Source organism: Eulemur rufifrons, chromosome 7 (genome assembly GCF_041146395.1).
Source record: "Eulemur rufifrons isolate Redbay chromosome 7, OSU_ERuf_1, whole genome shotgun sequence".
In the NCBI taxonomy this organism is placed as follows: Eukaryota; Metazoa; Chordata; class Mammalia; order Primates; family Lemuridae; genus Eulemur; species Eulemur rufifrons.
Window position 1 is genome coordinate 79024923 of NC_090989.1, and position 12810 is coordinate 79037732.

Below are 12810 nucleotides of genomic sequence, written 5' to 3' on the forward strand. Positions count from 1 at the left end.
GCCAGCATCCTCCCGGGTGCCCCCAGCCCAGCAAGGGACAGCAGGGGCGGGGTGGGATGGGGAGACTGAAAGGGCCGCAGTCTTTCTCTGGTACCTCATCCGACTGGGGCGCGGGCTGGAGTGGAGGGGGTTGCGGTGGGAAAAATGAGAGACGGAAGCGAAAAGAGGAAGGTCTTTCGGAGGCAAGACCGGGAGAGGTGTCGGGGCAGGGGGACTCCGTGGGATCTGTCCAAGGCACCTCTCCCCACCCTGGCAGAGCTGATCTGGGAGTAGCGGGGGACTGCAGTCGCCACTGCCCCCACAGGAGATGCTGTGGGCTGGGTCTTCGGGTCGCCCCCTCCCTCCCGGCAGGTTCAGCCTCACCCTCGCGTCCTCCGCGGAGTTCTGGGCGCCGCGACGGGACCAGGGTGGGTGGTGCCGCCTCTGCGCCCTGGGCTGCACTGGGTCCCGGCACCCGCGGGGCGCCAGCTCCCGATTCCAGCTGCAGCGGCTCTGAGTACCCGCAGGGGCGCCGGCCCTGGCGGTGGTGGTCCCGCCCCCGCTCCGAGAGGCCGCCCTACGGCCCGCCTCGGCCCCGCCCGCCGCTGCGGCTGGGCGGTCGCTCCAGCCTGCCTTGGGTGAGGGACCGCCTCCGCGCCAGCCCGGCCGCCGGAGCCAGACAGGGCACTGCAGTGCAGGCACCGCGTCCCCGCCGCCGCACGGTCCCCCAACAGTGCGGGACGAAGCCTCCGAGGTCCCACCCTTTCCATTCTTCAGGAAGTGAGACATCCTGCAAGTGCAGTAGAGCCGCTCAGTCTGCACTCCCCCAGCATTGCAGCGACCCCAGCCGTCCCGTTATCGCCGTAGGCAGCCCAGCCCCCGCCCTGGGTAGGCTTCCCATCCCTGCAGTGACACTCTCTCCTCACTGCAGCGAACCCCAGCGCCCTGTCACCATAGGACTTTTCCCTCAAGAAGCCAGCCCCTTTTCTTTGCAAAGTGATCCTTCATTAATGCAGAAAACCCCCATTCCTTCAGGTAGCCTTAGTTCGTGCAGTCACTTAAGTGACCAAGCGAGGATTCCCCATCACTGCAGCGACTTCCTCCCTCCCGGTTGGAAACATCCTGCTTTGCCATCACTGCAGTGCCGTCTCCCCAGTTTTGCTGGGGGTGGGAGAGTGTGCCCATTGGCTCCCTCAGCCAGAACCGCCTGGTCCCTTCAGTTGCCTGGGGCCTTGGGAGTGAAGCCTTCCAGCCTGAAGAGCCTTCTCCTGGCTGCAGACTGCCCCTGTCATAGAAGTGACCCCACACACACCCACAAGCACACATCGCGGCAGCGCCTCAGGAGAAAACATCCCTGCTTGTAAAAGAGGTCCCTTATTATTGGCAGATTTTTCATGTGCTTGACAGTGTGATGCTGCAAAAGATTAGGAAATCTGTAAAACTCCCAGGACCCCTGAGGGAGAGTCTGGGAGTCCTGGGGAAGTGAGGGGAGGTGACCATGTTTGTGGGTCACCCATGCAAGCTTTCTTACCCATGCCACAGTCAGATTCTGCAAAGAGAGCTTGAGGAGAGCCGAGAGTGGGGGCAGCCAGTAGGGAGTGGGCTTTCAAGCTACACTCAGTGTTCTCACTGGTCCCTATTAAGTCAATTCTTCTGATTCCAATCACCATCACCAAATGCCTCCTTGGGCATCTGAGCCCTCAACCCCAGCCCTCTCCCTTGCTCAAACCACTTAGCACAACACAGAGAGCTTGGCCTGTTCCCAGGGAACTTCATGGGTGGGAATGTAGGACAATACAGGAAGCACAGACACAGTCACACCGATCCAGCCCACAGGGAGCTCCAGCTCGGTTTCAGCCCTATTGTTTCCATAGTGTCTGGGCTGTAGTTGCATTGACCTCTTTCCTCCTTTCTCTGTTAAGCCCGCTTTGGCTCCATTCGGAATGAGGGTCCCTCTTACAGGCCTGGGAAGAAACAGTGGATGGGCTGGTGGTCCCTCCAGGTGATCCAGGTCCCCAGGCAGCACCTGGACCCTGAGGGCTTGGTCCTGAGGGCTCTACAAAGGCCCGGGCAGTGGCCACATCCTCATAGGTGCCTTGTGCTCTGCCCCTTCTGCAAATGAAACAAGAGCTACATGTGGCCCTCAGGCCAAATGTGAGGCTACAGGAACCATCATTCGGAGGCCTCAGACACATGGAAATGGAAAAAGAGGTTCTTGTCTTTGGTCCTAAAGAGAGATTGGAAGTAAGAGGATCTCCCAGGAAGATAGTGTCCCTATCAGAGACCAGACACACACATTGGCAGAAGCCAAATTTACTGGGAAGCTGGGGCAGCTCCAAGATCTTGCTAGGAAGGCTGTCTTAGCAGCTCCACAAGAGGGGTAGAGCAGCATGCAGGAAGAGGGCAGCCAGGGGTAGGGTGGGAGAGGAAGAAGGGTCTCTAAAGCCCAGCTGGAAGGCACTCTGGTGGTGGAATGACGGCATGGCAACCAAGAGCAGAAGGGGACATCATAGCCCTGGAGGTCCCAGAAGCCAGGTTCCAGAAGGTGTCAGAAATCCTAGGCAGGGCTGAGGGATGGCTTGGGGCTTGGGTGGTCTGCTCTGTGCCATGCACAGGGGAGGGGGTGGGGGATATAGAGCTGAAAAGAGGTAGCCTGTGCCAAAAGAGGCTCACACTTGAAAGAAAAGGGCAGACAGATAAGCAGTTACAGGAGAATGAGATAAAGCGCCGCATTAAAAAAGAATAACTGGATGGTGTAAAAGCTTTTAACAGGGAGCTTTTCAGAAGGTCACCTAACCTGGGGGAGGATGTTTAAGCTGAGTCCTAAATGGGAGTTAAGCAGTGAAGGGGAAGGTGTTTCAGGCAGAGAAATCAGCTTGTCAAAAGAGAGAAGCTGAATTGGGTGGCTCACACCCATAATCCCAAGACTTTGGGAGGCCAAGGTGGGAGAATTGCCTTGAGGCCAGGAGTTTGAGAGCAGCCCAGGCAACATAGTGAGACCCCATCTCTACCAAAAAAAAAAAAGGTGAGAGAGCCAGGGGGACTAAAGAAAGTATAAATAAGTATGTACAGTATTCATTTGTTCTCTTAGTTAACATTTGTTCAACACTTACTATGGGCCAGGCACTGTGCTAAGCATGGATTACTACATTTAATAATCAAAACTGCCCTAAAAGATAGGTACTATTATTATCTTACAGATGAGAAAACCAAAGCCCAGAGTGGTAAGTAACTTGCGTATCACAAGCGAGTAAAGTGGTAGAGCCAGGGTGTTGAACTCAGATGGTCTGGCCTGGGAACACTTGTTTTTAAACTACTACTATAGACAATGCAGGTTTCTTTTTAAAATTAAAAAAAATATTAATTGACAAATAAATATTGTATATACTTATTGTGTATTGTGGCTACTGAGCTCCCTGTCCAGGGCATCTGCTCACCTCAGCCACAACCACGCTGGTCTGTGAGGTGCTGCTTTTCCGCTGATCTGGTCCAAGAGAGAGGATTTGAACTTGCCCCTCAGGATAACACTGCCCAGGCTGGGGCTAGAATATATCAACAAACCTTTACCAAATGGTGATATGGGGAGAAGAATAACCCTGAGGAAACAGCCTCAGACAATGACACAGAGCCAGGTCATCTTGTTGCAAAAGCACAACTCTGTTGTCTTCTCTGCTCGGGGGCTGCCTCCGTGCCTTGGGGGCAGAGGTCTTGTTTCCCTAAACTTCAGAAGCATCTGTACGCTCAGATTTGTGCTCCAGAAGCATTAGACCTAGAAAAAGAGAAGAGTTTTACCTCTTGCCTCTCTAGAGCTTTACTTCCAAAATCCCAGCCCCTGTCTGAAGCCCAAATCAGAAGACAGTTTAGTTCATTCACTCATTTTTTCACTCAATAAATATTTCTGATTGGAGCCTACTATGTGCTTGTACTAGAGCTACAGCAGAAACAAGACAGTAGTAGTTGCCTTTTCTCATGAAAGATGTCAAACAATTATAGAATTAATTTTTAAATTTCTTTTTTTTTTTTTTTTTTTTGAGACAGAGTCTCACTTTGTTGCCCAGGCTAGAGTGAGTGCCGTGGCGTCAGCCTAGCTCACAGCAACCTCAAACTCCTGGGCTCAAGCGATCCTCCTGCCTCAGCCTCCCAAGTAGCTGGGACTACAGGCATGCACCACTATGCCCGGCTAATTTTTCTATATATATTTTTTTAGTTGTCCATATAATGTCTTTCTATTTTTAGTAGAGACGGGGTCTCGCTCTTGCTCAGGCTGGTCTCGAACTCCTGACCTTGAGCGATCCACCCGCCTCGGCCTCCCAGAGTGCTAGGATTACAGGCGTGAGCCACCGCGCCCGGCCTAAATTTCTTATTTGGAAATAATTTCAACTTATACAAAAGTTGCAAGCATAGCATTTTTTTCTGAACCATTTGAAAACAGGTTGTACACACCGTGCCTCTTTAACCCTAAACACTTCAGTGTGTGTGTGCTTTTTTTTTTTTTTTCCTGAGGGTCTCACTCTGTTGCCCAGGCTAGAGTGCAGTGACATCACCACAGCTCACTACAACCTCAAACTCCTGGGCTCAAGCGATCCTTCTGCCTCAGCCTTCCAAGTAGCTGTGACTACAGGGGTGTGCCACCATGCCTGGCTAAGTTTTGTATTTTTTGTAGAGACAGGGTTTTGCTATGTTGTTCAGGCTGGTCTCAAATCCCTTATTTTCCTCAAGTGATCCTCCGATTTGGCCTCCCAAAGCACACCAACACCGGGCCCTGTGTGTGTTTCTTGAACAAGAACACACTCTTACATAACAGGAAGCTTAACTTTGAAATAATACTATTATCTAAACTATAGTCAATATTCAATATCACTAATTGTTGCAAAATTTTTCTTCATAGATATCCCCCTCCCTCATCCAATCTAGGATCACACATTGTATTAAGTTGATAATTATCTTTAGAGTCTTCTATCAGAAATAGTTTCTCATTATTTTTGTCTTTCCTGATACTGACATTTTTTTTTATTTCATCTTATTATTATGGGGGATACAGAATTTCAGGTTACATATGTTGCCCATGTACCGCCTGTCCCCCCAAACTGACATTTTTGAAGAACACTGCCCAGTTGCTTTGTAGAATGTCCCTCAGTTTGGATCTGTCTATTGTTGCCTCATGATTAGATTCAGGATATGCACTTTCGGCAGGAACACCACGTAAGTGATGTTGTATTTTTCTCACTATATCTCATCAGGAGGATATACATGTCAGTTGCTATTGCTGGCGGTGTTAACTTTGATCATTTGACAAAGGTGGTACATTAGTCAGGGTTCTCCAGAGAAAACAAAACCAAAAGAGAGTGTGTGTGTATGTGTGTGTGTGATGGTTAGTTTTAGGTGTCAACTTGACTGAATTAAGGAATACCTAGAGAACGAGTGGAACATTACTTCTGTGTCTGTGAGGGTGTTTGCAGAGGAGATTAGCTTGTGAGTCAGTGTACTGAATGGGGAAGATCTGCCCTCAATGTGGGTGGGCACCATCCAACTGGCTGGGGAACCAGATGGAAGGAAAAGGGGGAGAAAAAGATTTCCTTTCACTGTCTCCTGGATCTGGGGCACTCTCTTCCTCCTGCCCTTGGACATCAGAACTCTAGGTTCTCCAGCCTTGAGACTTCAGGACTTACACAGCAGCCCTCCACACAGAACCCCACTCACCTAGGTTCTCAGATCTTTGGCCTCCAAATGACAGTTTCCCCATCAGCTTCCCTGGTTCTGAGGTCTCTGGACTTGGACTGAGCCACACTACTGCATCCCAGGATGTCCAGCTTGCAGATGGCCTGTCGTGGGACTTGTCAGCCTCCACAATCACGTGAGCCAAATCCCCTAATAAATTTGTCATCTATCTATCCTTGTCCTTTGGTTCTCTCTCTCTGGAGAACCCTGATTAATATACCCACCCACATTCTGGAGGGCAATCTGCTTACTCAAAATTCACCAACGTAAGCGTTAATCTCATTCAAAAACACTCTCCAAATTGACACATAAAATTAACTATCACAGGTGGTGTCTGCAAGATTTCTCCATTGTAATGTTGCTATTTTTCTTTTTGTAATTAAATCAGTCCCTTTGTAGTGAGATAGTTTGGTTCTATGTAACTATCCTGATCTTCATCAAAATTTTGCCTATGACTTTTAGCATCCATTAATGATCCAAATAATATTTTACATCAGTTTTATTGAGGTATAACTTACATACAGTAAAATTCACCATTTTTAATCATGGTAAAATATACATAGCATAAAATTTATCATTAATGATATTTAGCACATTCCCAATACTGTGGAACTATTCACTGTTATCTAGTTCCAGAACATTTTCATCACCCTAATAGGAAACTGTGTCCATTAAGCAGACACTCCCCATTCCTTTCTCCTCCCAGTCCCTAAAAATCACTAATATGCTCTGTCTCTAGGGATTTGCCTATTCTGGATATTTCATATAAATAGAATCATACAATATGTGGCCTTTTGTGTTTCACTTAATGTTTTCAAGGCTTATTCCTGTTGTAGTATGAATCAGTACTTTATTCCTTTATATGGCTGAATAATATTCCATTGTATGTATCTACCACATTTGTTTATCCATTCATCTGTGATGGACATTTGAGTTTTTCTACTTTTTAGCTATTGTGAATAGTACTGCTATAAACATTTGTGTATAAGGTTTTGTTTGAACACCTATTTTCAATTCTTTTGAGTATATACCCAGGAATGGAATTGCCAAGTCATAGAGTAATTCTGTGTTTAACTTATTGAGGTTTTCCACACTGGCTGAACCATTTTACATTCCCACCAGCCATGTGTAAGGGTTTCAGTTTCTTCACATCCTCACCAACACAAATTAAAACCTCAATTTACTGTTTTTTCCTTTTATGGATCATGCTATATTTAAGAACTCTTCACCAAGCCCTAGCTCCCAAAGACATCCTTCCATGTTAGCTTCTAAAAGTTGTATAATTTTACATTTAAATTTTTTATCAGCTGGGTATGGTGGTGTGTGCCTGTGGTTCCAGCTACTCAGGAGGCTGAGGCAGGAGGATTGCTTGAGCCTGGGAGTTTGAGGCTGCAGTAAGCTATGATTGTGCCATTGAAATAAAAAAATATTTTTTTTTTGAGACAAGGTCTTTTTTTTTTTTTTTTTTTTTTGAGACAGAGTCTCACTCTGTTGCCCAGGCTAGAGTGAGTGCCGTGGCGTCAGCCTAGCTCACAGCAACCTCAAACTCCTGAGCTCAAGCGATCCTCCTGTCTCAGCCTCCCGAGTAGCTGGGACTACAGGCATGCGCCACCATGCCCGGCTAATTTTTTCTATATATATTTTTAGCTGTTCATATAATTTCTTTCTATTTTTAGTAAAGGTGGGGTCTCGCTCTTGCTCAGGCTGGTCTCGAACTCCTGAGCTCAAACGATCCGCCCACCTCGGCCTCCCAGAGTGCTAGGATTACAGGCGTGAGCCACCGCGCCCGGCCTGAGACAAGGTCTTGCTCTGTCGCCTGAGCTAGAGTGCAGTGACCCAGTCATAGCTCACTGTAACCTCAAAATTCTTGGTTCCAGTGATCCTCCTGCCTCAGCCTCCCAAGTAGCCAGGAGTACAGGTACACATCCAGCTAATTTTTCTATTTGTTATAGAGACAGGGTCTCACTATGTTGTTCAGTCTGGTCTCAAACTCCTGGCTCAAGTGATCCTCCCTCTTTAACCTCCCAAAATGCTAGGATTATAGGCCTGAGCCACTGCACCCCGTCTGAAATAAATTTTGTATAAGGTGCAAGGGATTAGGTCAAGGTTCTTTTTCTGTTTTCTTTTTGCCTGTGGATATCCAATAGGTCCAGCACTATTTGTTGAAAAGACAAGTTTTTTCCTCCATTGAATTGCTTTTGCACCGTTGTCAAAAATCAGTTGACTATACTTGTATGGAGCTCTTTTGGGGGTCTCTATTCTGCTCCATCGGTTTACATGTCTGTCCCTTGGCCAATACCACACAGTCTCTATTACTGCAGATATATGTCATGAAATTGTGTAGACTGATTCTTCCCCCTTTATTTTTATTTTTCAAAATAGTTTTTAGTTATTTTATTTCCTATGCCTTTTCATATAGATTTTAGAATAATCTTGTCTATATCTACAAAAAAAATCTTCCTGGAATACTGATAGGGATTGCATTAAACCTATATATCAATTTGAGGAGAATTGACATCTTTTCTATGTTGAATCTTCTAATCCATGAACACAGTATGTGTTTCTATTTATTTAGATCTCCTTTATTTATTCATTTTTTAATTTAGATTTTTAAACTGTAATTACGATAATGCTGCAGGAAAGTACTTGTTTCTCTGAAATTAACATGACAAGGGAACTTGGGCAACTTGTCTTGGGGGAAGAATCAGAGAGCTGCTCTGAACATACCACTTTAAAATTGAGATTTGGTCTTGGAGAACATTTAGGGGATTAAACAATTTTTTTAAATAAAATTGAGATTTGAAGGATGAATGAGAATTAGGTAGTCAAATAAAATGGGGGAGAAGTTGTTAGGCAGAGGGATCTATGTGTGCAGAGGCCATGAGCTGGGAGAAAGCCTGGAGCCTTACAGGGAATGAGAGAAAGCTCATGGGGTTACCTACCTAAAAGCAAGGGAAGAGTGAGGCCACACAATCTGGGGAGGTCAGCAGTTGCTGGATTATTCAAGGCTTTAGAGGCTTGATAAGGATTTTCCAATTCACTTGAAAATTAGTGGAAAGCCCTGAGAGGGGTTTTAAGCTAGGGAATGATATGATCATAAGAGTTTATTTCAATTTAATGAATTAAATACTTAAGGCTTAGTGGGTATTCAGTGGAAAGTAAAAAGTCCGCCTCCTTTTCCTTCCTCTGTCCCAGTCTAGAAGTAATCAGTGTTATCAGTATCTTTATGTGTCCTTCCGCCATACATTGGGGAAGCTATCCTATAGAAATAAATACACTAGTATGTAAGGGAGTATAGTGAAGGATACAAACCCGTTTTAATGCGCAAAAAAGAGGGAAACAACCTGAATGTCCACTAAAAGGAGAACCGTTGAATAAATGCTGATGCATCCATATCATGAAATATTGGGCAGTTTTATGCTGCTGTTAAAAAGAGTGAGTTCTACTTATAGATATTGATAAAAGAAAAAAGCCAAGTGCAGAATGGTGTGTATAGTATAAGTGCATTTTTATAAAAACAAATAATTACCACTACCTCTAATATCAGGGTAGTGCAAAAGCCCTGCTAGGAGAGGACTTGAGAACAGAAGGGGACTGAATCATGTTGGCAGTCACTCCCCCACTTCTTCTTTCCAGAACCCTGGGGCTAGTAAATTACCTCCTCCCCACCTGCTTCTCTGTAAGGGCTTAAAGGATTTAAATGTCTTAGTGGGTAGCAGCACATGGGAGTGGTTAATTGTCCTGGTGTGCTGCCCTCTGCCCTAGGGCTCTTTCCTTCCACTTTCCTAACTCACAGGGACTGCAATAGACTGGGGTGACCGCCCCAGCACCTCTTACCAGACGGAATAGCTGATGCCTCCCAGGGGAATGTGAGCTCCCAGGCCAAACTAACCAGACACCCAGGGAGTCCAGGTGAAAGACAACAAACTGGACAACACACACTTCTAAGGTACAAATATTACAACAGATAGATCAAGAATTTGGAATTTTGGAATAGGTTTTGATAAATATGTAAGAGAGAAGGTACTGCAAAAGAAGGCATCGTTCGAGTAAAAAAATAAAGGGAACATATCAGCGATATATATAACTAGAGTAAGCAAACGCTAAACAAACAATAAACAAAAAACAAAAAAAGTGAAACTACTAATTCATAGTCCCTTACCAACATTCCAGAATCAAAAAACAACTCTGCAGTCCCAGAATTTTTTAAAAAATAGGTTTGAGAACAATGCTCATTGGGTGACAAGGAGGTACTTATAGTAGTTATCCCATTTAGTGTGAATATTCATATATTTTGCTGCAGAAGTATGAATGTTTATGATTATGGGATACTGTTCCAGGTCCCATTGGGGGTTTTACAAATACACAGTATTGCATTAGAGTATTATTATATTAACTTTCTAAAATTTGAAATATTCTGAATTCTAAAAAATATGTGGCCCCATGGGTTTTCAATAAGTTATCATAGATCTCTTAGGTATGAAAACTACAATTAAAATAAAGAACATCATAAATAAGATTAATAATAAGATAGAAACAGCTAAAGAACAAATTAATGAGTTGGAAGATCAGATTGAGGAATTCTCTCAGAAAAATACAAGGAAGGATAAAGACAGAAAACAAAAGTTCGTAGATACGAAGGATAGACATAGATGTGTCAACATTCAGATAATAGGAATATCCAAAAGAGAGAAAAATAAAAGGAGAGGAGGAAGTATTTGAAGAAGTAATAGAGATAAATTTCTTAGAACTAAAGAAAAATAAATAACTTCAGGCTAGGCGCGGTGGCTCATGCCTGTAATCCTAGCACTCTGGGAGGCCGAGGCGGGTGGATCGCTCGAGGTCAGGAGTTCAAGATCAGCCTGAGCAAGAGCGAGACCCCGTCTCTACTAAAAATAGAAAGACATTATATGGACAACTAAAAATATGTACAGAAAAAATTAGCCGGGCATGGTGGCGCGTGCCTGTAGTCCCAGCTACTCGGGAGGCTGAGGCAGAAGGATCGCTTGAGCTCAGGAGTTTGACGTTGCTGTGAGCTAGGCTGATGCCACGGCACTCACTCTACCCCGGGCAACAGAGTGAGACGCTGTCTCAAAAAAAAAAAAAAAAAAAAAAAAAAGAATCAACTGACATAAGATTTCTTGTAAGTAATACTAAATGCAAGAAAACAGAATAATATTTTCAGGAGTTAGTTGAAGAAAATAACATTTGACCTAGAATTTTATTTATTTATTTAGAATCTTGCTCTGTCACCTGGGCTAGAGTGCTGTGGCATCAACCTAGCTCACAGCAACCTCAAACTCCTGGGCTCAAGCAATCCTCCTGCCTCAGCCTCCCAAGTAACTGGGACTACAGGTGCAGGCCACGAAGCCCGGCTAATTTTTTCTATTGTTAGTAGAGATGGGGTCTCGCTCTTGCTCAGGCTGGTCTCGAACTGCTGAGATCAAGTGATCCTCCTGCCTTGGCCTTCCTGAGTGCTAGGATTACAGGCGTGAACCACTATGCCCACCCAACCTAGAATTTTATATCCAGCCAAATTATCATTCAAACGTAAGGACATAATACAGATATTCTCAGAAATGTTAAGACTGCTCACTTTTTGTCATACAAAGATCCACATGAAAACATTTTTGGAAGAAATATTCAATTATGAAGAGAAATAACTTGAGGAGTTGCTTCAAGAGATATGGAAAATATCTTACTTTATACCTTGATAAAGTTTATTGTTGTCTTAAAAAAAGAGGATAGGACGAGAGGAAAATTATAAAGTATATCAGTATTAACCCAGAATTAAATTTTAAACAACATCAACATGATGGGATAGGGGAGAGGCCAGGGGATACTAAAAAGTGGTAAAGAACTTGTCAATTAGGAGAAAGACAAGAAACTGATAAGTTTAACAAATCAATAGGGACAAATAAACATGCATGTGAGTCTGAGGGCAATCACTATAACATAAATACAAAACTTTTAAACCAGCAGTAGAAAACTTTTGTATTCAGTGGAAATCAGGAGTGGAGAAAAAACAAAATAAAAATAAAATACAGTAAATGGAAATATAACACAAGAAGGGAGAATTAAATCATAAAATAATACATAATTATAAATGGCTTAAACATTAAAAGAGAGACTCAAAAACAGAAGAGAATCTCTAAAAAGAATGAAATCCAAGAAAATGTCTTTCAGAGATAAAGAAAAGTTGAAAATGAAAGGATGGAAAAAGATATAGCAGGAAAATATAACCTAAGGAAAGCTGAAGTAGCAATCTTAATATCTGACCAAGTAAAATATAAAGCAAGAAAACCCAGAAAACTTACAAGGAGCAAGGAAGGACATTTTATATTTACAAAAAGAACAGTAGAAAAATAAGATATATCTGTCACAAACATTTTAATCTAACAGTAGAGTTTCAAAATATTATATAAAACATGATATAAAATATCAAGCAACAGCTAGTTGAACAGCAAGAAGTTCAAGCAATAAATATAATAGCAATGACAGAGATTTTAATACATTCTCCTTGTAAACTGATGGATTAAAAAATAGAAAAAAGATTTAAAATAGACAATAAGTTTAGATACATTTATTTATATGAACATTTATATCATGCTTGCTATGTGCCAGGCACAGTTATAAGTACTTTACATATGTTAACTCTTTTAATCACCCCCCCCCTTTTTTTTGAGACAGGATCTTGCTCTGTTGCTGGACTGTGGCATCATCATAGCTCACAGCAACCTCAAACTCAAACTCGTGGGCTCAAGTGATCCTCCTACCTCAGCCTCCCAAGTAGCTGGGACCACAGGCATGTGCTACCATGCCCCAAGAATTCTTTTTTATTTTTTGTAGAGATGAGATTTTGCTGTGTTGCCCAGGCTGGTCCCAAACTCCTGGCCTCAAGCAATCCTCCCACCTCAGCCTCCCAAAGTGCTAGTATTACAGGTGTAAGCCACCATGCCCAGCCCTCTTTTAATCCTTAAATAATGCTAAAAGATAGATACCATTGTTACGATTCCCATTTATGAAAGATTTTGAGGCATGAGGAAAAGAGCTTGCCTGCGTTCATATTGTAATTAACTTTAGAGCAGGATTGGAAACGCCACAAGCTGACTC